Source organism: Corvus moneduloides, chromosome 5 (assembly GCF_009650955.1).
Source record: "Corvus moneduloides isolate bCorMon1 chromosome 5, bCorMon1.pri, whole genome shotgun sequence".
Classification (NCBI taxonomy): Eukaryota; Metazoa; Chordata; class Aves; order Passeriformes; family Corvidae; genus Corvus; species Corvus moneduloides.
The window spans coordinates 7,395,063-7,422,915 of NC_045480.1; the positions used below are offsets into that span (position 1 = coordinate 7,395,063).

At 44.5% G+C, this 27,853-nt stretch overlaps 1 long non-coding RNA gene across 1 annotated transcript; it reads left to right on the top strand.

Moving 5' to 3' along the window:
- Positions 1–78: 78 nt before the first annotated feature.
- Positions 79–26,879, top strand: LOC116444086. Its single transcript, XR_004240206.1, has 2 exons — positions 79–247; positions 26,071–26,879. It is a non-coding gene; the product is annotated as an uncharacterized LOC116444086 (long non-coding RNA).
- Positions 26,880–27,853: the final 974 nt, after the last annotated feature.

The window sequence follows — 27,853 nt, forward strand, 5'->3', positions numbered from 1 at the left end:
CCATTGGCCGCGCCGCCCGCCCGCCGAACCTTGACCCGCTCTACCATTGGCCGGCGCTGCGGCCCGGCCCCGCCCACAAAGGGGCGGGGGGCGGGCTCTGCCCCGGTCGCGGCGGGGACGCGCAGCTGTGGTGCCGGGTGCGGTGGGGAGCGCACGCCGGACTACAGCCCCCAGGAGGCCTTGCGGCGGCACGCCTCTCTCATTGGCTGGGCGGCGCGCGTCCGCAGGGGCGCGGGTCGCCCGTGGGGTAAGATGCGCTTCGCGCGCGGGGGGTGATGATGTCATCGCGTGCCCGGATGGAGCCGCAAGCGGGACGCGCAGCCTGCTCCTCCTCGTCCTCGTCTTCTTCTTCGTCTTCCTCCTTTCCCTCTTCCTCCTTCTCTTCTTCCTCTAACAGTTTCCCTTCCTCCTCCTCCTGGCTCTTGGAACCCTTTCTGCCTGTGCTCATTTTCCCCCCGGCCTCACTGTGGATTCTGGTGCGTGGGAAATTGTAGTTCATCTGCTTCCACGATCCTTGTCCGTATCCTTGGCAGGGATTTGGCTCCATCCTTGTAATCAGTTTTTGTTCGCAGAATTCCCCACTGAAAACAGGTTATCTCTGAAGCATTTCAGTGCTACATCCTATCCAAACTTAGAAAATATATATATGTATTTTTTTTTTTTTTTTAAGAATGAAGTCATTATAATGTGTTTGCCTTTCACACCAGGCCGAGGTGCGGCGGGACCAGGGCTGACACCCGCGGCCGCCGCCAGAGCCCCCCGGCCCAAGCCGCTCCCGCTGCTCCCGTTGCCTTCCTTGGAGCCGGCGCTTCCCGGCGTCGTGTCCGTGTGCTTACACTGCCCTCTGCTTGCCCGCTCTCTGCTTCCCGTCACACCCGCCGGGAATTCCTCATCGCCCCCAAAAAATGGAGGGCAGAAACCCGCCCAGCATCTGCTGCTCGCTCCACAAGAAACGTTCCTATGGGAGCTTCTCAGAGGCGGCCGTGAGTCAGCCGGAGTGAGGAAGTGGGATGTGTTTGGACAACAATTACACCGTGCACTTGTCAGGGCAGAGGCTGCTTTATGTGGGTGCATAATCCTTAACGTCATGAGAAACCAAACCCTGATTTACTGCTGCCCACAGGCCTAACATTAGTGCGGTGCAGGTATTTCTTATTCACGGTAACTGTTAGCAAGCTCTTCGTGTCCCTGTGACAACCATCTGTTGTTTCAGCCTTCTGCAACCTGTTCTTCTGTGTTTGCACATGGAGTTGTATTTCACTCACCTTTCCTTCGACGCACGAGTTTTTCAGCTGAATTTACCTTATTGCCCTGTGAGATTTTGCTGAATTACAGGACAACGCTGCGATAGGTATCCGAGTTAACGTCGCAATGCAGAGTCCAAACCAAAATTGTATTCCTGGGAAATGCTTACTTTGGCTAGCTTACTTTCAATTTTTAACCTTAAGAGACCAATAAATTAAACCCAATTTTATTTTAAACAACATTACCAGGTTTTGCTGCTGGTCTTCATCACTGTCCTCCCATCTTTTGCACTCTGTACAACCCCACAGTACTTTTTTCACATAGTTTTCCAAGATTCCTCTCCCTGATTATACAATGAATATTTAAATCAGTGTTCCAGTTCTCTGTAAGATCAACACATACCTCTCTTCAGAAAGATCTTGCAGGCGATTACAGGTACACAGAAGAAAGTACACAGGCTTCTCCCATAACTCAGCCCTGGCTCTTGAAATGCTTTGTGATTGTGCTCATTTTGCTCCTGGCCTTGTTGTGGATTCTGGTGCATGGGAAATTGTAGTTCATCTGCTTCCATGATCCTGTCCGTATCCTTGGCAGGGATTTGGCTCCATCCTGTAATCAGTTTTTGTTCGCAGAATTCCCCATTGAAAACAAGTTATCCCTGAAGCATTTCATTGCTAAATCCTTATCCAGATTTAGAAATAACATTTTTTTTTAAAATGAAGTCATGATATAATTTGTCTTTCACAACCATTATAAGTATTCCACTGGAGTAGAGCAGCTCAGAGGTGAGATTTTGACGTAAAACTGTTTTTCCTTTACCTATGACTTCAGCCATTTCCACAGTTTTCAAGCATTAGTGTTTCCAAGATACTTTCCACCAGACTCCTATACTATTTGTGTTTCAAGCAGGGTAAAACCAGAGGGAACTTTGTGTATTTGAAATTGAAGTTTCTTGATTGCAACTGTTCAGTCACAGCCGTGGCTGCAGCGCTGGGGGAGGCACATGAAACAGGCACAGCTGCACTTCCCCAGCAGCCAGTGCTGCTGCTCTCAGCTTCCACAGGCTAGGTATTTCCATCTAGGCAAAACTTTGCAGGAATTAAACTGTCTTGTGCATTAGATAACTCTCTGAACTTCTTTCTCTTCTCCTGTAACACTCCCCTGTAATTAATTACTCCCCTGTAATTTCTCCCCTGATTTATCACTTTCCATTCTCCTCTCCAACTTCATCTGCTTTTTTCCCAATGTGGCAATGGCTCTATACTGGCTTCTTCGGGGGTGGAACTGCTTTTCCCTCTCTGTAGTCCAAACCCAGGTGGGAAGATGAGCCTTTAACTAGAGATATCACAGAGGAGGTACTTCCTATGATCCCAAAACTTATCATATGGGCAAACCACATACAGTGGTCAACAGAAACTACAGGACGGGGTGGGAGACAGGAGTGAGTGATCATGTCTGAGACAGGGCAGGTGGTAGCTCTAATCAATGTCACTCAGTATTCAACCAGAGTCTTCTTTCATTTTATACCCAAGAGTAAAGCCCTGGCAGGGATCCAGTTTATAATTCAGATCTTGGTAAACACAGACCTAAATTTCCCTCATGACAAGGTTCGATAGTAATTGTCTAGCACTTTAAATATCTAATTACAAACATGCTACCACATGGTAAAGTGGTCCGTGTCTGTTCACTCAACTGTGTGTCTTCAGGAAGGGCCATCTGTTTCCAACAAAACAGTGAGACACGAATGTAGGCAGGTTTCTAAATTAAAAAGAAAAAAAAGAGAAAGAGGAAAGAAAACAAACTAAAGAGAGACACAAAGCTGCTCTTTACAATAAAGCACAACCTGAAATAGGTGCAATCAGAATGAACTTCAGGAGACAGTTTTCACCTAGGGAACCAATGGATAGCATGGCTTCTCTAAGATGTCCTTCTGAGCATTATTTTGTGCACCTAAACTGCTGCATTAAGAATATGGAAGTCTTCACTACAGCACAAATTTGGTCCATCTTGACCCCTGTGTTCCATAAAGAAATAGCAGATCCTCTAACCTCCTGTCTCCACACCTAGGTCATGCATGCAGGTATTCAAAAAAGGGAATGTTTTCCCCTCCTTAGAACATGGCAGATAGGCATGAGTGACACTCTGGCGTTGCCTTTCAGGCAAAACCAGCAGACAGACCATGATGCTACAGGTGTGTGTTACAACTAAGCTGCTGCCTATCTAGGCAAATTACCACCTAAGATCAGGAAGGGAAGCAGAGGAGACTGTGCAACTCAGTTCTTTTTTTGTTATTATTTTCATACTGTTTGTAGATAAGGAGCCCAGCAGCTATTTGGTGTAAGGTCATGAAGTGCAAAAATAGTTCAGACACTCTGTAACGTGCACAACTGCTCGTAAGGGTCAGATGAGCATTTCCAACACTATTTCAAACTGATTGGGAAGTGTTTTGCTGTGGACACTGATTAGATCAACATTAGTAAGCCAGAAGTCAGTGCATTTACTGCATACAGTGTTCTTTTAACAATGAATTACAGAAGCAAGACAAGTGGGTTGGGATAGCAGGTCTCAGTTGGGATAGTAAGTCTCAGGTAAATTTACCCCAAATAATGGTTTCTCTTCTTGTGGTAATCACTGTTGGCCATTCATCTACTTTCCCATAAAATACATATAGTGGCAAAGGGGCCTCTGTTTTAAAAGACAAATTTACAAAGGCATGTCAGGAAGAGTCCAGATCCAATAAAATCCTTCACCGATCCTGTTTCCCTCAGGGTCACTTTGCACTCCCCCTGAGGAGCAAGGGGGCAATGTGGATTCCATCTCCTAGACCAGGGAGTCCCCACACAAGGGGGTGAAGAAAGACACTGGACTGACTCTGGAGTCTGACAGAGCAGGTACAGGAGACACTGCTTGGGTACTGAGTTCACGGTGATGTTCTTCCTGTTTTGAGGGGATGTTTGAGCATGGCTGAGCCTCATCAAAGCTGTTTTTTACACTTCTCCATTCTCTCTGTTGAGCAGTTTCACAGGTTCTGGGCACAAGAAGAAGTTGTGCCACTAATTATATGTATCAGTTGGTGGGTTTAATGTAAACCTTGCTCAGACTGCTCAAATAGATGAAGTTCTTGTATAATGTGCTTTTCCTTACTTATATTCACAGGCTTGCTACAAATGAGATAAAGCAGTGAGAATGCTAAATAAATAATCTGGAACTGAGAAGTTGAGCAGTGTTCAGCATCAAAATCTGAAACAAATAGAGGGCTGACATCCTGGGATGTTAGAGTCAGGGGTCTCTCACATACCACCATGAGCTGGCTAGATATTATGTTCTTAAAAGGATTTTGAAAATGTTGAGTTAATCATGACCAGATCAGTTTTTATTGGATTTCATGGAAGGGTGACTCCATCCCGTGCACTCTGAACACAGCTGACTTTTCCTACACCCAGCCTTTCACCTCCATTACCTGTTATTCCAGCTACACAGTTGCCTGTTTCTTCTAAAATTGAGCCAACTGGCCAGGATATACTTCCTTCTTCAGGGTATGAATTAGCCACCGGATTTCAGAAAGGGCCAATCAAGCTCCATGTGCTGAGCCAATACAGCATTGTTCAGCTTTTCACTGCAGTCCCTGAGGAGCAGCCTGTCTCCTGAGAACTCTAAACCACTAAGAGTTCAGCCAAAGCATCTTCTGCCTTCTCAAGTTTCTAGTCCTTCCTAAATTCATTTCCAACTGCCTTCTCTTTTGCAGTATACAGCACTTCCTTCCTAGCCCTTTCCAACACTTGTCTGTTTTTCCAAATGGCTCGTTCATGTTCTGACTGAGCTTTTTCTCAGCCCAGAACTTTTCCCCAATTTGTGTCTCCTTGAAAAAGCCAGGGGCAGCACAGGTGCATCAGGTACATGCATCCTGCTGCCAGAGTTCTCAGGCTTGCAGATTTTCTGCCAGGACAGGGCTTGCAGAGCTCTTGTATTTCCAATACAAGGCATAGGGAAGGCATATCATTAACAAATAAATCTGATTAATAAGCCCTGTTACTTAAAGCCCACTCTACACAACATATCACACTTGTTATGGTTCACCATCCTTGATATAGAATTTCTGTATGAGCCATTTCATCTGCTTCTCGTTTTCTATGAGTTGAGGTTGGGGGGTTTTTTGGTTTGGTTTGGTTTTGGTTGGTTTTGCTTCATTTTGGGGTTTTTGTTGTTTAGGTTTTTGTTCTTGTTGTTGTTCTTGTTTTTGTTTTTGTTGTTGTGGTGCAGTTTTCTGTTTGTTTTGTTTCGCTTTGGTTTTTGTTTCAAGGAGACAGTAGTTAGCACTGTTCCGGTACTTTTCTGCTTTTACTTACCCAGGAATCTGAGAGAGCAATTAGCAAATTAATTTTCCTGTGGAAAGACACTGGATAAATACTTTGTGTTAGAATTGTTTATACCTGCATAGGTATTCTTTTCTTTTATTCTGACTCAAGCTCTGCAGTGAAATGGTGGAAAATGTGCACTGGGCAGTGTCATGGTGTCAGGCCTTAATATCTTTTACCATCTCTCAGGAAACAAAGATGTTTCAAACATGAAACTTCACTGGAGAACAAAGTGATTGCAAGCCAATAATATCTGTATGTCACTTCATCTCATTCCTAAATTGACTGTGGTTAGATAAAGCAGCAACTATTTTAATCCTCAAATCAAAACAGGGATTTGGGGATGAATTTTCCTTGTGTTTCAGCCAAGCAGAGTGATATGTACCCAAGATTTTAACCATGAATTCTTCACATAGATTTGTGCATACTAATCATTGGGTATATTCAAGTATTGAAGGGTTTTCTCTTACATCTTATATTTCTGGATAATTTCCCCTGCAGAAGGCAGTTCAAACACCACATTTCTACTCATGCTCCCACACATGCCTGCTCTGCTCCAGCTGAAATCGTAGCCTGTCAGAAATCCTGTCCCAGACACAAAAATGATAGCTTGAGCCCACTGTGACTCAAACAGAACTCTTCATTTTTCTCTCAGTTTTCCCCTCAACTAACCCAGTCTCATCCCATCCAGAGCCACTGACTTCTGCTGCAGTGGCTGTCTAGCCATGTCCTTTAGCCACATGAGCCTCCTCCTCCTAACTCTGGTGGCTTTATTTTGTGCTCTGTTTTTGTTGTATCAACCACATACTCCCCATCTTTTCATTCAAAGCCCTTCACAGCCTGTTCTGCCTCTATCTACCTTTCAATAAAGCAAAAGCTGTTCTGCCTCTTGAGCCCCCCAGACACTCTGAACTGCACCATAAGATCATCCAGTGTGACCTCTACTTACCTCAGGCCTTTACATTTAACAAAGGTACTCATATATTAAGCCCAAAGGTTTCAATTAAACAAAAGCATTTTCATTCTCAGGAGAGTAACCTGTGTTTCACAAGCAGAAAACAAGAGTGATCACCATGGCCTGAGGCTTTTTTATGATGACCTGAACGATTCAGGAGGTCAGCCAGGCTGCTGGCTGTAGAGGGAGGGGATAAAAAAAGACAAATTAATCTTCATGTCCCTGTTTCCCTGACTGGGAGGGAAATGTCTTCCTGACCCCCAATCAACCCTGTGCGAGGGAGCAAGAGACATCCATCAGTCCTGTAGAAAGAGGGGTTTCCTCATCACCTCCAAGTGCCCACATAAACAGTTGTGCACTTTGAACTGTGAGACATTTAGGATGTTTCTGAAGAAGGGAGGAGATAATAATGGAGCTGATACATTTTAAAATCTGTTTTAATGAAACTTGGTATCTTTTGAATTTGTTTTAAGGCTGACTGACTAAGATGCAAGTCCTGGCTGAAACTTTTTCTGCACTTGGGGTAGGAGAAAACCTCATGAGTTTGGGGGTTTTTGTTCTGTGTTCTCTGTTGTCTGAGACCACAGGAGCTGATGAAGAGGCCTTTTCTTCAGCAGAAATACTTTGCAGGGTGTTTTCTATTCAGTTAGGTACTTCCATGAATTTTGTGCACTGTCCGAAACTGTGCACTGTCTAACCTCTACAAAATTCAGTTGAAGTTGCCCAACTGGTTTTTAATCTGTTACATCATGTACAGATACACACAGACAGGCACAGAGGACATGCAACAGTGGCTGTGTGTTATCACAGAAGCACAGAACGGCTTAGGCTGGAAGGACCCTCTAAAGGCCGTCTGGTTCAACACTCCTGCAATGATCAGAGATGTCTTCAACTTGATCAGGTTGCCCAGAGCCCCAGCCCACCTGGCCTTGAGTGTGTCCAGGAATGGGGCATCCACCACTGTGCCAGTGCTTCAGCAGCCTCACCATAAAAAATTTCTTCCTTATAGCTAGTCTAAATCTATGCTTTTTTCCTCCCTCATCTCCCATACTGTTGGTTAAAGGCAGAAGATTTAATTATAACTGTTTTTTGAATACCAAACTGGGGTTGTTACAAGTCCATCAAAGGCTGCCCACAAAGCCTTACTCCCAGAAAGAAGGAACTGAGCAGGAAGAGTGTGGCACGGGTACTGGGCTCAGAAAGCAGCAGTGAAACTCTCTAGCTCCAAACCTGTTACCCACAGGGCGAGGCTCCATGGTTTCCTCTTGAAGCTAATGAAGCATCTCATGGCTCAGTTTAAATCAAAGGCAAGTGCAGTGCGTTGCTGTGTAAGCAGCAATACTTATTTAAAATCACAAGAAAATGTCTGATTTCAAACTGCAGTAGAGCAATGCAATGAGGACCACTGGAATCTTAATAAAGATCAGCCATGGTACCTCTGTCTTCTTTTTAAACTACAAAAAGACACCTCTTGGCTTTGGCAAGGCTTATACACTTATTCTGTGTTGGTGCAATGCCCAGCACAACAGGGACCTGGACCATCACAAGAGTTCCTAGGTACTTTGGGTAGATAAACAATAATCTGCAAGAAAGAAATTGCTTTGAGGGTTCAGGGCAGTGGAGTGTTTTCTGTGAAGCAAAAAATGTAGCTTGTTCTCCCAGAAAAATCAGTTAAAATACTCTGCATACAGATCTGTAGATCCCAAATGCAGGGAGGCCACTGGAAATCACTAAAAGAATTCCTCTCTCCCGACTCCAAGAGCTATCATCAAATTTGTGTTTTGAGGAAGAAATGCAATCTTTGAGTGTAGTTTTTCTGTTTCCATTCTTTTTTAATGTTCTAAGGACAGCAGGTACTTATTTAAAACAAGCATCTCAAACTTTGTCATTAAAATAGCTGTTAGGATTTTTTTTTACATTTTTAAACTCATTATGTATGTCTGTATGCTGAGGCCTTCTGTGAAAAAAATTAAAGGCAAGCTTCATGGGAGCAATGTATTTTTTTCCTGGTTACCAACCTTGTACAAATTAAAAGCACATTAGCCACTTTGAAAATAAATCCAACTGCAGTTCAACCTCTTTGGAGTTTTAGTTTGAAGATAGCAGTGGCATTCCACTGACTAAGCCACTTGAGTGAATTTCCTGATTTTGCTTAGTTGCTTAATTTCCTGTTGGGCTCACATTTTGCCTAATTCAAGACAAAAAGACCCCTATAAATGGGATAAATGATTGAAATTGCAGAGCTGGACATAGTAATTTGATTGCAGTTCAGCATGTGCCTCTCTGAACAGAGGTAGAATTTCTGAGACATGCATATAAGTAACTCTAAAAATGTCTTTAATTCAGCATTTTCTTCCCTTATTGAATTACCCATCTGTGTATCTGAATATCTGTTATCAAAGGTCTTCTCCTTGTGTCCAGGGTTTAATGTGTGTCCATGACAAGTTTCCCCCTGTTATGACATCACTCTTGAGGCTCTAAAACAGGACAAAATGTAAAGCAATAGGAAGTGCTGTGGTCTGTTCTTCATAAAAGCTCTCTAGCAGTAATTAGGAGTACATTTAAAGCAGATCTCCTTCTCTGCCTCATTTCTGCAGTCATAGGCTTTAACTTTTAAATAATCAGGATTGTGAATGGGACTAAATAATGCTTTAGCCATAGCTTATAAATCATGGCTATATAATACTTAGAATTTAGGTCTTTAACCTGATGGTTCCACACACCTTTCCTTTATGTATTGCTTACCATGCTGTAAAAAATTACTGGGCTATAAAAACTTAAAGTAAAACTGTTGACTTTTTTCTTTGCTTCCTTCCTCAGTGAAGAGCACTGCCAGTGTGGGTTTATGTGTCAGTTAGATCAGGGGAATAGTCTATCAATTTAAAAACACACTTCTCAGCTTTCTCTGAACACCATCAGCCTGAGCTAAGCCGGGTCTTTTCTGGGAAGGCTTTCCAGGCAGCTCTCCCTGAGAGCACAGTCTTTCCACAGCACTAGCCATGGTCCAGGAGCTCCCAGAGTGTCACCTGTGTGGGGCTGGACGCTTCAGGGATTTGAACCTCGTATAGGCCAAGGCTAAACTAAAATCATTGCAATACCCTTTTACAAGGGTCAGTTTCTGTAATATCTGTTCTTCAAGTATCTTTTCAGTCAAGAACTTGGTGGTGGATTGAAATTAATATAGTTGAACCGAACTCCCATATTTGTTAAACTAAAATGTTAGCTTGGCTTTGGATGCTTGAGCCTGATGATTCTGAAAGGACTGTTGTGAACCACATTTCCAGCAGCCTGATTTGCTTCAAAGGTGACAGATGAATCCTTCAGGAAATGAAAATACTGTGTCTTCTTTCCTGAAGATTATTATTATTATTATTATTATTTATTGCTCTCATATGAGTCTTCTTTATCAGATGGTCTGTTAGTGGCAGGGATCTTCTCACTATGTTAAACATCTGGTTAATGGCCTGGGACTTCATCACTGTTTACAGATATTTCTAACAGGAACTGAGATCAAAGATCGGGTTAATGGAAGAAAGACCAATGAAAGATGAGAGCCAGTCCTCTTTTAGGAGGAACCAGATTCTGCCCTTGTAGAGCTTTGTCTGATAGGTATTTTTCCATCTCTGATGACTGTAAGTCAGATCCTGTGATCTTTATATTGACCAGCTTTGTATTTAAAACTACATCAATAAGACCACATTTAACTTGGGCACATTTTTAATGCACTGCCCTTTCACTTCCTAAAAAATCCATTGTAACTAGCAAGAGCTATGTAATACTGCCTCTAAAAATACTGTGCCTGAGCATCCTTGTGGCCATGAACCAAAGGTGCTGGCTTTTTCATGGTGGTGGAATTGGTCTGAAGGTTGCATCACTTTCTGGGTTCTTGCAAATAGAAGAATGTAGGTTGAAACAGGGAAAATAATTTCTCAGAAGAACCAACTACACATGGATCCAACAGCCACTTGAAACTTTACAAACTAGGTAGCTCTGAGAGTGGGCTTCAGGTTTCCATCTATATAGGAGCAAATTTAACTATATATATATATAACATAAACATGACCAAGATACTATGACTAATTTAGGTAGTTCTGTTTTTATGTTATTTTATTTTTAAGCTCGGTGGGAGCAGCCATGGTTTGAATTAAACCCAACACTTCCACATAATTGAAGAGGGATTTACAGAAGATGCAGACACTTTTCATGCCAAATGTTGTGCACATACAGAATGAGAACCAACAATTACAGTTAATTTCTGAGCCCACGTTCTGCACACAAGAAGCAGCAATGTGCCTCCTTAGCACAGCAAATGCATTGGGGACGGGGTTTTATAGGGAGGTTATGCATTTTTCTCAATGCTGTCAGAACCTGGAAATTGTGAAATGCCTCGGATTTCTTTTGCATGCGTTTGTCCAGGCTGGCAGGAAGGTGCTCTGTCTGGCAAGGTCTGCAGGCTGGGACAGCAAAGGGCCCGGCAGCATCCGAGAGCTTGAAGTGCAAGTTATGGCAGACAAAAGCAGCGCCTGTTGCATTCCACCTGTTATCTGCGGGAGTCAGCAGCGCTGCCTTCCCCCTCCAGCTGCCGGCAAGTCCTGGCAGCGCCGAGATAACATTTGGTTCAAGATCTGCTCCTGCCAGGTTATCGATAAAGTGAGGGAAACGAATACCTGGAGGGAGCAAGGCTAGATTTTCAGTTTGCTTAATTTATGGGCCAAGTTTCGCCTGGTACAATGGAAGTCCCGCTGTCAGTGCTTTCACCAGCTTTTACCGGATGTCATTTTGGGACATGAAAGGAGGTTTGAAGAACACTTTGCAGTGATGGTGGCTGACCTACTGCATTTCTGGTTACAATTAACAGCACATTCTCACCCACTCTCTCCGATTCTGCTTGTTCACAGGCCCGGGGGCAACCGGAATATCTTTCTTTTGTCCCACGCTCCTTCATCACCGTGGCAACAAATGGGCAAATATTATAGTGTTTTTTGCTTTTTTTAATTTGCAAGTAGTCTGGTAAGTTTTCAAGACCACACACACACACAGACACACAGTACATGTAGTTCAAACTCGGGGATTAGCACATTAAAACCATGGGTTTAACCAGTAACTTGGGCTGTGGCCTGGCTCCAGGCCAGTGCCCACTGGAAAACGTCCTCACGAAGTCACACAGCAGAGTGGTGACAACACAAGAATGGGGGCCATGTCCAATGCCAGCCTATGGTTGCTGTCACCAGCAATTACAGGGAGGTTGAGGTCCTCCCGAGGACCACCCTGAGTCCATCCTAATTGTGCCACTGGTGGAAACAAAGGTCAGCTCTTGTGCAGGGGTTTAAAAATTGAACTTGCACCCCCAAGGGGACACTGTAGCCCTGGGCCCGCAGGGACACCACAGTCACTAATCACTGTGGCCTGGGAATCAAAGACACCATCTGCTTCAACAAGGGCTGTCCCCAAGTGGAGGGGCAAAAGGAGTAACACCAGGAGTTCATCATCCACTGGGAATTGAGGGAGGGGATTCACCTCTGCCTCTGTGCACGCTGAAACCCCCGTGTCACCAAGAACGCACCAGGCAATACTCGTCCATGCAGCAGTTAATTACAGCACTGAGGCTATAGGCGCACATGGAGTTCCAGTTTCTGGTTTGGAGTCTGGGAAGAGATCCTTGCCAGCTACAGCTGCTGGAAGGTACCATGTCTTGGCATGGCCATTAGGCTGATGGATCATCTGGCATCAGACCCAAGGGAGCTTGAAGGCTCTCATCTGCAGCCTCTGGATACAAAAGCTAGCCAGAAGCGCAGAGTCTTTCCCTAACCTGCGGTTCCTTAAGCACCCTGCAACATCTGTATCACTTGGGCATTTCATGGGAAAATTTTCTTTTTGTTGGTTACGTGTTGCTGCTTGCATTTGTTTTTTTCTCCCCATGTATCTAGACCATCTATTCTTTTCAAGTGACAGATACTAAAAGTAGTAAGCTGTAAAAACATGTACCACCAGAGTTATAAAGAAAATCTCTTGGGAGATGGTAAAACAAACCCAGTCCCAAACACCCTCCCCTGGCCCACATTGCCAAACCACCTCCTTTTCTACCACCCTGCCAACAACTCAATTCTTCCACAATACCTACAGGGAGGGAGGTGGTAGCAGATTAAAAAGCCAGGTTCCTCCCTCGCTGAGGTTTCCCAGCACGTATTGCCGGCCTGGGGAATACGGGGGAAGGGCAGAGGAAAGGCTGGCTCTGCCTGCGTAGGGCCGAGCAAGTTTTCAGCTGTATAAAATATATTAAGTCCCAATCGCGCTGGAGCCGGTGTTGAAAGATTTCAGCAAGGCCAGCACTTGACCTTTCGCAGACAATAGCCCCGGCCTTAATTGGCAAGTGCTCATTGTGCGGCCTCAGCTGTGCTGAACAGGCGGGTTTCATGCTCATTCCCCCGTGGGCTCAGGTCTGGGGCTGCGGGCGGGAAGCGGCCAAGGTTTGGGGGTTCCTGATTGTTCTATAATGCCACCTGCTGACTCGAGGGCGATGGCAGCCAGTGTATCAAAAATCCTTTCATGGAGCCCTGCTTTTAACTTCAGTGCTATTTATATTAATGGGATCATTCAATGCACTTCACTCATGTCCTGATTTAGAGTCCAAGGACAGCCCCGAGTTACAAATCCTGAGTGAGCACCGTAAGATACACTGGACACTAACTATACTGGCTTTTTATGCTTCTCTGGGTTGCGACTACGAAATATAATGAGGAGGTGATTGAAAAGGTCTTGGAACTCAAAATATTAACATGTCTGTTTATACCACACTATGCTTGTTCGTGACTGAAGCGAGCACAAGCATCTGTGTGCCAGCACTATAAAGTGTCTTCACCAAGTGCCCACGGTGGTAGGAGGGGGCAGACATAAGGGGCTACTTTGTCTGGGAGGCACAGATCTTGCTCCAGCTACAAGCATCCACAGCAATTCATGCGAGGATGCATACATAGAGTAGTAAGGAGGCTCCCATCCAGAAAAAGGCTCTGTACCATCTACTTTGCAAAACCTGGGAAAGTGCAAACATGGACATGGAGTGGATGGTACACTGCTAGTTTAATCTTTTAGCAAATTGAAAAATCGTGGCCCTTTTATCTGATAAAATTTGCATTTCCTGAGCTCATCCAATTATGCCAGGGAGTCCTTGTTCTTCACCACTTCCCTGTCTTGACCAAAATTCAGTTTTCAGCTCCATCTCTGGCTGAACACTTTTCCTGAAGGATCATCTCCATTGCAGGGTGTATGTGCTCCCAGCACACTTCAGCTACTTGTGCTGCTCTACCTGTGCTCTGCTTGTCCCCTCACATCCATTCAAGTTCTCTTTCCCTGAGGTCTGGCTCTGCTGTTGCTCCTGGCACCAGCATTACTTATCAGCTCCATAAATAATTTGTTCATCCAGGTCTCTACCAGCACCCGCAGCAAATCTTTGCATCTTTCTTACAAGCTCCAGGCTGATGCTCAGGGTACGTTTTTCAGAGGGTTTCTGAGATGGGCAGCTTGATGCTCTCCAGCACAGCAGAGACAGGCACTGCAACCTTTGCCTTTTCACCATTCTCCTCCTTCTGGCACCTTTATGGGGTCTAATTTTTTGTGCTGGCCTCCCACGCACTTCATAAAAGACGCACATTCAAGCAGGCTTTGTGCCCGGAACGCAATTAAACATCCAACTGTCCGATCTGTGTGGCCAAATCCGCAGTGTTCCCGGGGCTTCTCAGGTGCAGGTTCACACTGGTTCATCAGGTTTCCATAGGGGGGAGGAAATGTAATTTAGCTCTTTCAGTCTTAGTCATTGAAAATAAAAGGGGAGTAAGTGAAGCTTGTCTCTGGCTATAGGAATGGCAGACAAACCAGCCATGATTCTTTATCTAAAAGTGAAATTTGCAAGTGAACAAGGCATTATAATTGATGCAGATTTAAAGATTTAAGGTGAGGCTATTCTGTGTTTTGTTTGAATGACAAACCTTATCTCGCTTTTCCCATCCCCTCCCTTTTTCTTCCTTTGCACAGCAAAATGCTAAACAATCATTTCTTCAGACCCAGTCCTCAGAACTGCCATTCCCTACAACTTCAGCAGGTTTTTTTTGAGCAGCTGGAGGTGTTTAGCAAGCCTGAAAGAAATCCCTCCATCAAACCTTTCTTTCATCACAAGCTGACCACAGAAATGTCACAATACCTGTGAGGAGCGGTTTCGCTGTGTGCTCTGGCTCAGTCTGTGCCACTAACAAAACACTATATGTGATGAAAACAACCCAAAATCACAACACAGAAAATAACTATCTTCTCTACTGAAGATAGATCAGGTGTGTTTAATTCCAGAACAGAATCAAACTTAAGCTCCGGACTATTAACAGTGCACCCTGCTAAACTGGCAGTGCCTTTCATCATAAAGCTGTGGCCTGTGCCCATCAGTACCTTCCCAGGGCATGCCTGGCATGGCTTTGGGAGTAGCAGGAATTCCTAAAAGTCAGAGCCAGCTCTGGCTCCCTCCATGGTCCTCCTGCACTGTCTGAGCAGGCTTTGCATCCGCAGGGAAGTCTGGCCTCTCCTCATGCTGCGCACCAGGGCTCACCAAATACACACACCTGTAGTTTCATAGTATGAAAAGCCATCTGGATGGGATACACAGCCTTGGCAATGATTTTTGGACACTTTGTGTCTTAAGCCTAAAGGCCACACATGGGCCCAGAGGAAACCACAGCACCACAGACCTTCTGTACATAGCTGGCTGTGCCACTTTTCTTTGGGGCTGAAAACACCATCTGCTCTGTTGTATTTAGCAACATAGCTGTCACCATGGAAAGGAACAATTTCACCTCCTAGGACTTGTCAGGGGGCAAAGTCTTAAACTATAAACTCTGTTATTGAGTTTAACTCTGAATGTGAAGTGCTAAAAAACACAGTGTAAGACTTGGTCTCTTTGTTGAGGCAGAGAGAACAGGGAGGTTAAAAGATGGACAGGAATGGCTGATGGCCCAGAAGTAATCTTGGATGAACAGAAAAGTAAAGAAAAATTATTTTATAGCACTGCTACTAAATGGCAGCCTTTAGCATACTAAAGCACTGTGTCGTAACTGTGCGAGGGAGGTTCCTCACCCACCGAGATGGATCCATGTAGAGTTGGATTGTTCATCTCTCTCACACCAGCTCCTTTGCATATAGCTGGGCATTGCATTGCCTTTGCCCCTCAGCTGTAACTAGGCAAGGAAAAATAAAGTGTGTAGAAGAATAAAAGCTGCAAAACCACTCAGACTTCAATCAAAGCAAGAGACCACTTGGAGCAAGGAGCTCTAGGTCCTCCTGTTAGATTTGCATTTTCCAACTACTGCAGAGGAAAATGAGATCTCATCTGACTGAAGGCAACACTGTCCACTGGAATGTCTGACTGCACAGAGACACAGATGAGCCTTTGATGGATTAGCTCAGGTTTGAAAGAGGTGCACAAGGATGGAAACAACACATTGGAGAACAGGTGGAAGCTAAGCACACCTTGGCAAACTGAGCTCTAGGGGTTTTTTCTTATAACTAGGAATTGTTGAAATTGCTCTGAAAATGCTCTGTTGTATATAATAAAAGGACAATTTCACTAAGCGAGTGGGTCAACCTCACTAGGTTATGTACCTTAAGAGTGACAAGGGCCCAAATCATGTTGGGATAACAAGATTTAAAACAATCCTCTAGGAAAAGTGCTTACTTTTGGTCAGTGCATTCAGTGAAAAGCAATTCCTATTGCACAAGGACAGGAGGAGGTGGAGGTGAAAGGCAGGGATCTACAAGGATGCCCAGGAGCTGCATCCAGCACCTCACTGTTTCTCCAGCTTGCAGTTTTCCAAATGACTGTCATCTTCCTCCTTGCTCTGCCCTCCATGGTTGCTGGAAGCCCCTTCTGTCCCATTTTTCTACCCTCTCAAATATCCCTACTGCCCTACCCTCTCATTTACTGAGAAATATCATCAACAGGTCTTTTCTCCACTTCTCTACATCCTTAATACTGCCAACTAAACAAAATAAACCAAGTGCAGCATCCTCACTGTCAGAATCTCTGAAGCACCAGGCCTGTGAGTCTGAAGTGTTATAGGACAGTTATAGGACAGAGACAAAGAAAATAAACTCTGGCACACTTCTGTACAGCTGTTTTGTATTAATTGTTAAACTGCGTGATACAAAATGCAAAGATAAATTTGATTTAGTGGGCAGATCTCTTCTGAGTAAGAAGCTTATAGGTTTAATAAAGAGTCAGTTTTTAATGATATTTTCTATTTTATTTGTTATATATTCATTATGTTTTCAATGCTTGAAATGAGATTCAGAGAGAACATGAGAAAAACTTGGTTTGGGTGTTTATCTGAAGAACCAAAAGTCTGAAAACACACTTTGAACTAACATTTGCAGAAGTTCTGCCCAACCTTTCAGCTGCTAAGATTATTAATGCAAATTAAAGCAATACTGATATTTTCATTCCAGTTTGAAAATAAAGGCTGATGAGAAGTCCCATTAGAGACCAAAACTAGCTACCTACTGTTTGTAGCAAACACTAGATGGGATATTTTTCTGAGAGAAGGGGAAGCACCAGTACAGGACAGCCTGCTCACTTGTCTGGTTTAGAGCAATCTCAAGCCTTTGCATGCTGGTAATCTTCCCAACTCAGCTCCAGATGTTAAGGCTGGCTGGCTGGAGGGAGGAAGGGAAGATATGGAGAAGAAAATGCACCAGATATCCAAGAATATCCAAGAGAAGTTATGCAGTCTCGGACATTCATAAAAGATGGGAGCTTGCCAGCTCCTCCACATATGGGATGGAGATTTGAAAGTGGGAAACAGCTGCAGTTGTCCTGTGCTGCCTCCCAGGCCATGGAACTTGTGCCAGTGGCCCACCACAGCCAGAGATGGAGAAAGACCCTCAGTGCAGAAACCCAGTTAGATGGTGGAGCTAGAGCTGACAGAGGACAATCTCATCCAGGAGAATCATCCCTGACCACCAGACTATGTCAGACCCCTGACAATGACAGCTGGGCTCCTCTTACACCCACTGGGATGATGTCAACCACCTTCTTGGGGAAGCACTGATACGTGAAACTCACGTGTGACTGTCACACTGTCACATGCATTACAGCAAGAGTTTCCTGGATCCCCCTCTATGACTGATTAGATTTTATGTTTCCCCAGACATCTCCAGAGGGAATGTGGGCCTTTGTCCAGCTGCAGTCCCATGTCCCAGCTCATTTCACAGGCAGCTCAGGCTGTTACTGTGCTACCCCGGGATGTTGAAATCTTGCACCACACACTGCACTTTGATGTGGCATTGGCACAGGGAGGATGCTCCCCTCCAGCAATGCACAGAGTGAAACTATGCAGTGAAATGCCGAGTCCAGGCAGGGTCAGGATGGATTCCACGGCTTTTGTGCTGCCTCCTCTTCACTTTTCCCTTCCTGTAGCAATTATTACTCATCAGCACAGATTAACAATTGCACAAGCAAACCCTCAGAACAAATGAAATCAGGGCCGAGGGCCAATCTTAGTCAGTAGGGCTCTGCCACTGACTTTAAATGGGATTGGGATTTAGCCCTGCAGCCTTTCCCTGTGTTTCCTCTTTTTATCCATTCATGTGCTGCACATGTGTAGTTCTCTGGCAGCTCCTCCAGCTTTGGGATGAGGCACTCACAGGTACAAGCTCCAAAAGTTGCACCCATAACCTTCTGGCATTCTTCTCCACCCACTCCCTGGCCCTGGCTTTCTTCTAAGAGTTGTTCCAGCCATTTTATGATATCTTTTAAAAGGTAAGAGAATAAAGACAAAAATAGCTCTCAATCCATTCATATGGGTTTCTGTTGGGCTGTGAATAATTTAAGGTCTTCTCACCTCATCTCTTGTTTATCTCGTAGCCTTGGGCCTCATCTGCATGAAAGAGTTGCACCCATCCAAGTAGATGTTAATTTAAACCAATTCATTAAACTAATACAAACCCCGGAGCAAGCAGAGGGAGGGATGCTCCCCTGTTAAACCCAGGCTCCTATCGGTTTGCTTTAATCTGGTGAGAAACTAAACCAAAGTAAGGAGCGCCCATGGACAGGTTCGCTCTGGTTTTACTGAGCACATGGAACAGAGCAATGCAAATCATGCCAGGGAGTTCTCACTGGCAGAGCTCTGCTGCTCACTCCCTGCAGGGACAAGCTCAGACATTCAGCAGAGATTGGAACCACCAAAAAATAGTCATGAGCCTGCGACATACAGCCAGCCTTGAGCTGGGCTGTGTTGTGGGGGTGTCACACCTCTCACCCAACCCAGGGCTCTGTTGCAGGTCTGCACTTCGTGGCCAGTGCCCCTGCAGGTAAAAAAGCCATACTAGTGTTTACATACTATGGTTAACAGGGGCTATACAAGAAGCCAGGTAAAGTGTAGGTCACCTGGAAAAACTGCAATGCCAGTGAGAGCCAAAAAATGAAAGAATTGCAAGGAACACCACCCCAGAGTCACACAGAAAATCACTATTCAATGAAAACAAACCCAAAAAGGAAAGAGGGGAGGGATGGGACTGGAACATTTCTGCTTCGCAGCTCTGCCCTCTTTTCAGGGAGTGGAAAGGACTAAATCCCCTGTTGTCAATATTGAATGAGGATTACAAAGAACATGAAGCCAGACTTCTCTCACGTGTGCCTAGTGGGAGGATGAGAGGCAACAGATCCAAGCTGCATCAGTGAAATCCCAATCAATATTAAGAAGTTACTTAATGATGAGAGCAGTTAAACAGGAGGTCAGAGAGGTCGTATCTCCATCCATGGAGATAATCAAAATTAAACCATACAAGATGCTGAGCAACCTGATCTAATGCAGAAGCTATCTGTCTTCTGAGTAGGGTGGAGGTTTGATCTGGTGGCTTTAAGTCCCTGTCAATTTAAATTATTCTGTTTTATTCCGGTAAAATTTCTTTTCTGAAGCCAGCTTCCCCCATGTTCCAAAGTCACACAGCTGGTAAACTCACCTGGCTATTACCCAGTTGTTCACTCTTCCTGAAGAGAGAAGGCAAAAAGAAAATATTAAGAGACCTGGCTGTCTGCAAAATGGTGCCAATCGGTGCAGTACAATTCCATGGGGCAACACAGAAGATTTTCCATCAGGAAAGTGGAAGTGGGACACTGGAAACCTACAGAAAGCTTCTTAGCATCCACCTCCCTGCTGAGTGGGTCACACTGAGATGTCTTGGCTCCAGGGGCTCCTCTAGGCTTGGGAAGTTACTGGAAGTTTTGCTAGTGGTGATAATACCATTTGGCTTTCCCCTGCATTGGTGAGCACTGGGAGTCGGGGTGGAGGTGGCTGCTGGCTGGTTCTGGCACTTCAAAGCTGCACCAGTAGCACCACACCACGGTACCTACGCCTCTAGCAGCAGCCACAGCGCCCAAATTTCCATCACTGTGAGTGCTCAAGGCAGGAAGAGAGACAGAGTCACTGTTAATATGGGCAAAATCCCTTAGGCTATGCAGGGGCAGCATAAATATAACAAGATCCTCATTATTTAAGAGAGGAGAAAAACAGAGGAATGATTTTGCAAGAGGTATATAGATTTTGCCAGTACTTGAATACTTTTGGATTTGTTTTGATTTCTATATATACACACATTCTAGGAAAAACATTTGTGTTGTTTACATTAATTTTTCATCATACTGGAGAAATCCTGCAGGATCTGCTTTGTATCACTATAGTTCTTTTCATTCAAGGATCTTTTATCAGTTATCATGCCAAAGCTTTCATGGGTTCAAAGACATGAAAAATAAATTTCCAGGAGGAAGGCATGCCAAGTGCCACGAAACACAAAAGCATGATATCTAACTCAGGAAGCCTTTAAGCCATGGATAGCTGGAAATTGGGATAGCATGCCAGAGAAATCTCAGCATGTACTGCTGTCCTTGTCTTCTGTTCCGGCACCCAGCACAAACAGGACACTGGCTATGTGCTGTCTTCATGTTCTCAGCCTGATCCTCACATCTCTGGTCAAAGTGATGGTGGGTGCTCCCTTGGTTTCACTCATCTGCTCTCCCTAGGAATTGACTCCTGGGCTTTGTCCATGCTGCAGGACCCCTTTGTCCCCACCCCTCGCTCACACCAACCCTTTGCTGTGCTCACTCAGATCCCATCAAGATGCAAATGCCTCTTTTATTCCCCGTGTGCTTTTCTGCCAGCTCATGCAGGTGATGCATCCTGTGCCAGAGCTGGCCCACGGGAGAGGAAGGGAGAGCACAGCTGGAAGCAGACAGAAGAAGAAGGAGCTTTTCCCTCTCCATGATCTGCTGTTCACTCTGCCTGTGCCATAACAGAACTTCTGCCTTTGGGCACAGCTCCACCCCTCCTGAAGATTTACTGTACATCTCCAGTGCACTCTCAACCTCCTGCTCCCCCATTTTTGCACAGGCTCTGGCTCTTTTTGTGACCTTCACTGAGCTGAACCAACTGGCTGATGCCCCAGTTACTTGGCCTAAAAAGGGGTCTGACAACTACAAATGGTGGTATAAACGTGGCAGGCCCATGTGGTTGTCTTGAGGTCTCCTCCAGCCTTAAATGATGTTGGGCATTACTTAGACCTTGTGACAGCTGTTGAATTTGACTTACCTCTTCCACCCCACTCCCTGAAACAGATGTGGTTGTAAATTACAGCCAGATTAGAAGGATCAGTGAAGACCATAAGAATACAAGAGCAACTAACAGGTTGTAAATTCTGTTGGGTTGTGACTTATGCAAACCGTGGCTCTGACCTTCAGCACAGTCCTGAGTGTACGTGCAACATGGACAGAAGAGGAGTCTGCTCTGCTGCACTTCTTTGACAATCCAAGATAACTGCGAAGGATGACGGAGCAAGTGCCCAGAGATCTCAGAGAGCTTCCCAGAAGTCTGCTGATAATTGCTGTGAGATGCATCACAGCCATCCTCACCTTGCCCCTGGATGTTCATGGGAGATGCTGAAGTCCATCAAATCACAACTGTAAATGCAAGAATTCAAATCTCAGCCCCCAGATGGGCCAGGAGGGGCCATCTGAAGCCCTGTGTTCAGAAACCATATTCAGTAAGTCCACCAGACCAGCAGCCCAGCATAGTTAACACACTGCTATAGCCTAGAGTGGGAAATCAGAGGCAGAAAACCTGGTATAACACCACTTGGATTACTTCTCTGTCACAGGTGGTGTTTGTGGTCTTCGCAAACACCTAATCTGGGAGCCATCTGGAGTCAGTGGGAGGTTTCCATTTACTGCAGATCTCATATCAGACCAGTTATCTATAAAGCATTGGGATATGGGCATCTTTCAGTTCTTGAAGTCTATAGAACTTGCTGCCTTGGTCAAATTTGTACAGATGCTGAAGTTGATTTCTAGTGTGATGCTTAGGCATAGTTGAGGGGAGAGGGTTCTTAGAGAAGGAATCTTAATAAAATTACTTTTAAAAGTATAAAAGTGTTCCTCCTATTGCCAGGAAAATCATAGTTTTTCATACTCCATTGGTCTGAAGACAAGTTTTTATTTTTTGAGGAAGTACTGCAGAAAGTCAACAGAGGCTTTAAGAAATTATTCTTTAAAGGGTAGGTAGTTGTCACTGCGCTGTCTTTGTTTGGTTAAAGAGATTAGAACTCAGGCAGTGGTAAGTTTTGCATGGCAAAAAGACACTTCAGATTTCTATTTACAAGAGACCTCTCTGTATTTTATGTCTGCTCCATTAAATATGCCCATCCCAATACAAGAGATTAACACACTGGACACAGAAGATAAAATATATTTCATTTGTATTTAAGATATGGTGCAGTTATTGCATGCTCACAGCTGTAAAATAAAGAAAATAAATGAGGATATAAAAAGTTTCTCCCAGTCACATGCTGACAGAACAAGAACCTGTATCTCATTTTGTTTGGACAGCAGGGGAAAGATGAGAGGGGGGCAGCCAGAGCAGCTGCAACTAACTATGTCTGTTTCAAATTCAGAAAAAATCATCTTCTTGGTGTAATTCCTGACAAATAATTTTCTTGTCCAACAATTTTTAGGTTGATCCTGCAGGACTGCTGGGATAATCATCCTGACACTGCAGATAACAGGATTGTGATCATAAATCTTGAGATTCAAGTACATTCACCATGGTTGAGTGACCACCAGCATTTTGAGGGAATGAGAATATTTTTCCCCTGAAAAGATGACGGCACGAAGGGCACATATGCAGAAAGTGAAGCCTCGCAAATACAGAACAATGCATCATCTTTATTTCAATTTGCCATGCACTCCTTATCATTTCACCCACATTCTGCCCACTAATCAAGAGGAAGAGGCTTGGCTGGTGCAACTGGTTCTGGATAGATCTATTTGTGGCTGTTGCTATTGCAGCAACAGCAAAAGTGCCTTTTTTATAGAAGAATCTAGGCTCTGTCACAGAACATAAGTGACTTACTCTGTGAACAATTATTTTTATCTACAGAGTGAAAGAACCTTTACTCCAGACTGGTCATGTGTGGGGCTATTCCAGTCATGTACATGTAAGTGATGAAGGGAAATAACACTTCATTATTTGGCCCTGCTTGGTACAATTCTGCCTTTTCCCTACAGAACAGGACAGATCAAGTATTTAAGTAATATTAGTATTACAGAACTATGGAGCTGGGTTTTTTGTCTTTTGAAGATAGTTTGTCTTCTGCAAGCAAAATGAGAAAAAAGTATGAAATAGTACCGAGTTGTTTATCAATATAAAACACTCAGCTGATGAGATGCACTAATCCACAGCCAAACCCTGACAAAGGCCCAGCTGACTCCTATTTAAGCCACCACCTTACTCCACAGCTTTTATATGTCAAATCCCTGACAACACCTACAATTTGAGCCAATTCCACAGTTAACCACAGCCCTGCATATCCATGGTGATCAAAAAAATGCTCACCTTCCAAAATGTGAGGAATCTGACATTAATAAAGGTGTGCTGCTCCCTGCTAGGCAATGTATGAGCTGACCAGATGTGCCACATTATATCACTTGCAAACTGGCAGCATCACAGGGCAAGAGTGTTAACTGGGATACTGCTGTGAGAAGGTGAAGGGGATGTCTGGATTTACTTTCTTCCCCAAGGACCTCTCCAGCAGACAGCATCTTCTCCATTGCACATAATTCTCTTTTACTAGAAACACCTGGTAGGTCTTGTAATTCCTGTCCTCATGTTGCAGTGCTCTCCCCTCTCACATCACTGTCCTCCTCAGGCCACACAAGACACCCTCTTTAAAAGAACACAGAGCTAAAAAGCAGAAGAGGAAGCAGACGACTCCCCAAAAACCAGAGCAAGGCTATAACCTGTACTGCAGCCTCAGCCAATGAGGTCTAACAAGGAGTCCCCCTTTGTTTCCATTTCCCCTGGACTGCAGGATGCTGGAAAAGCAAACAGACCTCTACAAATCACTGCTGCTGCACAGGATGCCCAAGTTTTTCTGGAAAAAGTTGGTTAAGTCAGTGAGTTAACAATTTGTTCCAATTACAACAGTGACCTAGAGTACAGCAAAAGCTTCTTACCTTCCTCTCTCTGCAATTGCAAAGCTCATGCACCAGGACCCTCATACCCTTGCTGCATGGTTTATATATTCTGCGTGCGTGGGAGTGAGTGCTCAGGGATTTGGGAAGGGAGGGGGAAAGGGGGAAGAGTCCAAACAAAACATTTAAATGTAATTCCTTTGATGGTGCAGCTGTGAGAGGGCAACTGAGATGATTTTGCTTTATTTCAGAAGCTGCATAGTTTTCCTGTCCTTTATTAAATAGAAATCATGTTTCCATGGCCAGGCTCTTCTCAAGTCAATCTCTCCTGCCTGCAGAGCAGACCTTGGCTCTAAATTCCCACACAACTGATGCTTCATTTTCCCCCCTTCTTATGACCCTGTCTCCCACCTTCTCTCCCAAGCATGGCATACAAGAAATATTTCCCAACCAGAGCAAACAGAACACTACAAATTAACCCTATTTGCTTTGCAAGAAAACTGCGCAATAGCCCCCAAATGAGAACGATGAGTTGGGGTGTTGGAAACCCTTGCAAGGCAAGTGGCTTCCTAGTTCATTCCTAATTCCTTTACGTGCTTGTGCACTCCTTGACATGGTGGCACGAATCCTGGTCTCCAGGGCACAAGGAGCACAGAGCAGACCCAGCTCAGGGCGATCCAGCAGCATCAGGAGTTGTGGCAGTGCAGGTGGATAAGGGAGCCGTGCTGCTCCCCATCCATGTGGCTCCTCCAAGAGCGCGGATCCCTGATGACTTCAACACCTCTACCCCAGGCTTTGCATGGAGCAGGGACCTCCCCACCTGCTGTCAAACACCTGCCCTGTCAGACAGGAGCAATGGCACTAAGTGGCTTCATGGGGATGTTTTCAGAACAGAATACACTGCAAGGCAGTTCCTGCGCTCCAGCCTTGCCTTCCGTGAACCTGCAGCCCCCAGCTCACACGCCATCCAGCCGTTTCCCTTGGTTAAACCAGGAGCTAAGGTGACACAGTGCTGCAGCACCGGGCTGGTGGCACTGGAGAGCAGATAAATGACCACAGGCAAGGCAAGGAGTCAGTACCTGCAGCGTTCTGTGGTTTTATTGCAGTGGCAGTAGGGGGCAGGCAGGGGAGGGTTGGAATTCTGTTTTACCCTCCACATTCAACAACGTACATGAAGGTTTTTCAATCCCTCTTCCAGAATAAATAGCACAGTTGAGCCTTTCCTGGAAGGGCTAAACCATTCAGAAAGAGCAAAGAAAGGAGAGAAGGCGAAGCTTCTCCTCAACTGCTGACAAGCAGTGGTGTGACAGGCCTGACGTGATTACGGAGCACAAGCTGGACGCCCTCCCTCCCAAACCATTCATCCTCATCTTCCCAGCCCAGCAGCTGGCTCCCTGGCTGTGCTCCCCACCACCTCTGTCTGCATGGTTACTGTCACGTCTGTGAAAACAAGAAACTTGTGTCACACTCTGAGCTGCATCTCAGAGCATCCCAAGCAGGGGGGGCACAGGGAGGGACAGTGTTACCTAGGAGCTCTGGGATTTTCTCCGATAGACTTGGTTCATTTTCTCTGAAGCTTCTGTGTTTTCTTTTTTCCCCTTTCGCCCCACTTCTCTCAATGGTCTGGTGCCCTCGGAGAGTCCAGGAGCAGACACCAGCTGGCCCTAGCAAAGGCCACATCCCCCACTGCCTGTGTTGTTCTCTCCAGCTCGCCTATATGGATCCCTTAATTGCATGCATGTCTTTCAGGCTATTCTCCATGCATGAGCTGTCAGCAAAACCTTGCTGGAAACACTGGAATTTCACATTTTTCATGGAGATTTTCCATATCAAGTGGGCAGTTTCACATTTTCCATGAAATTCCTAATGACTAGAAAAAAAAAAAATACAGCCCCAGTGTTTGGAAGGGCTTGCTCAGCTTGCCTTCGGGCACCATTTGCGTGTTAAATGCATGTGTGTGAATTTACTTAGCATATCATTTCAGGGATGGGATTGGAATTTTTTTTTTGTTGTTGTTGCAGATGACAGGAGAGAAGCATGCATTCATCCGTTCATTCATAAACCCAACTTGTGGCACGGCACACTGGGGAAGGGATCTTTCGCATCATTTTTAAAACAGAGAGAGTGCAAAGCCCTGTCAACTGACAATATCCATCCAAGCTGTCATTGCCAATCACTTGAATGGACTGCAGCAGAGAGTATTTTCCACAATGAGATACCAATGGGGGTGACCATTAGGTCAGGAATCTTATTTTCTCAGCTCACCAACCCCTGCAAATAAATTCTCACCAAAAGGAGAGAAAAGCCTCATTGATTTGACAAGCGATCAGACACCGCAGTTGTCATTTTCCCAGCAGTTGCTGGCATATTTTTTTGCCTGGTGTGTGAGATATGAATTTTGTGACTTAACCTATCAAGCTCTTAAAGGGATCATCCCTTTTTTATCTGCATCCTAGTGAAAAGGAGAACTCACAGCAGCAAGACTCCGAAAGCAAAACACTGTTCTGAGCTTTAATACATTATTAGCTGATTTACAACAAAGTTCATACAGGGGCTCTACTTTGCTGTTAATAGTCAGACATACTTAGTTGACCTGCAAGAATGTGGGTTTTTCCCCCTCATCAATACCCATTTTAATTTGTAAAACACATTTTTATAAAGTTGCTGGTGTTGTTCCCTTATGAATGCATCAAGCCAAACCAAGACAGGCTACGAGAGCAAGAAAAACCACATTCTTCAATGAAAGAAGTCACATTTTCAGGTCTCAGTGTTCTTAGAGACACGAGTTTTCATAACTTTTAAAAATATCACATTATTATTAAAAAAAAAACCAAACCCAAACAACTTTATGCTGAATTCCAGCAAAGGGCCAGATTCTACCAGTGGATCCAGTGAAACAGATTGGTGCTGGCAGACATTATATGTGGTATACATTATTCCATGCTACCAAAATCCACTTCACCTCTTCAAACTAGAGATTGAAAATTCATGTCAGATTTGCTATGGAGTTTTTTGGAGGGAATATCTTAGCATCACCCAAAAGTAATTTATTTACTGATGTAAAAACAGACTTTGTGATGTTTTTACAGGAAGGTTCTTTGGGAATCTTTTCTGACCATGAGGAGACCCTGGTCCCCAAATAAGAACAGGGAAGTGAGTCCCTGGTTTAGCTGCCTTCCCACTACAGGCACATAAAGGATGTGAATCCAACTTCCCCAAAGTGACAGTTTCGCTTTTTTCATTAAAAACAAAAGTTTGGTCTATAGATATTTTTTACACCATGAGAAGCTTGTCCCTGCCCAGTTGTAGACACTTTTTGAGGAGCTCACCATCTGCTTGAACACAACTACTTCCACTGGACTGGATTATGATTTGCAAAACCTTCAGTTCCATCCATCCAGCCCTTTAGTTCCCAACAGTAAAACTGCACTAGGTCTCACTTAGCCTATGGCATTATTATAATACAGAGAAATAATGGGATCCACTCATACCGGAAGCACTTCTGTCAACAATTCAGAAGATTTTTAAAGTGTTATATATATATAAAAAATATTTTCATTCCAATAATTGATGTATCTATATTTACTATTGGAGAGGAGAACATGACCAAGTCAGAATGTTTCTTTACAAGTATTTTAAAGAATGGTCAGAATTCCATTAAAAATAGATTAAGGATCAGGTAAAGCCTTACCTCTGTGCCTTACACATGGTCTACCATCAAGATTGTTGCTGCCAGTTTAGTTTCTCCAGTAAGAATGAGAGAAAGGAGTTTTATGATCAAATGTCAGAATAATAGTAATTTAT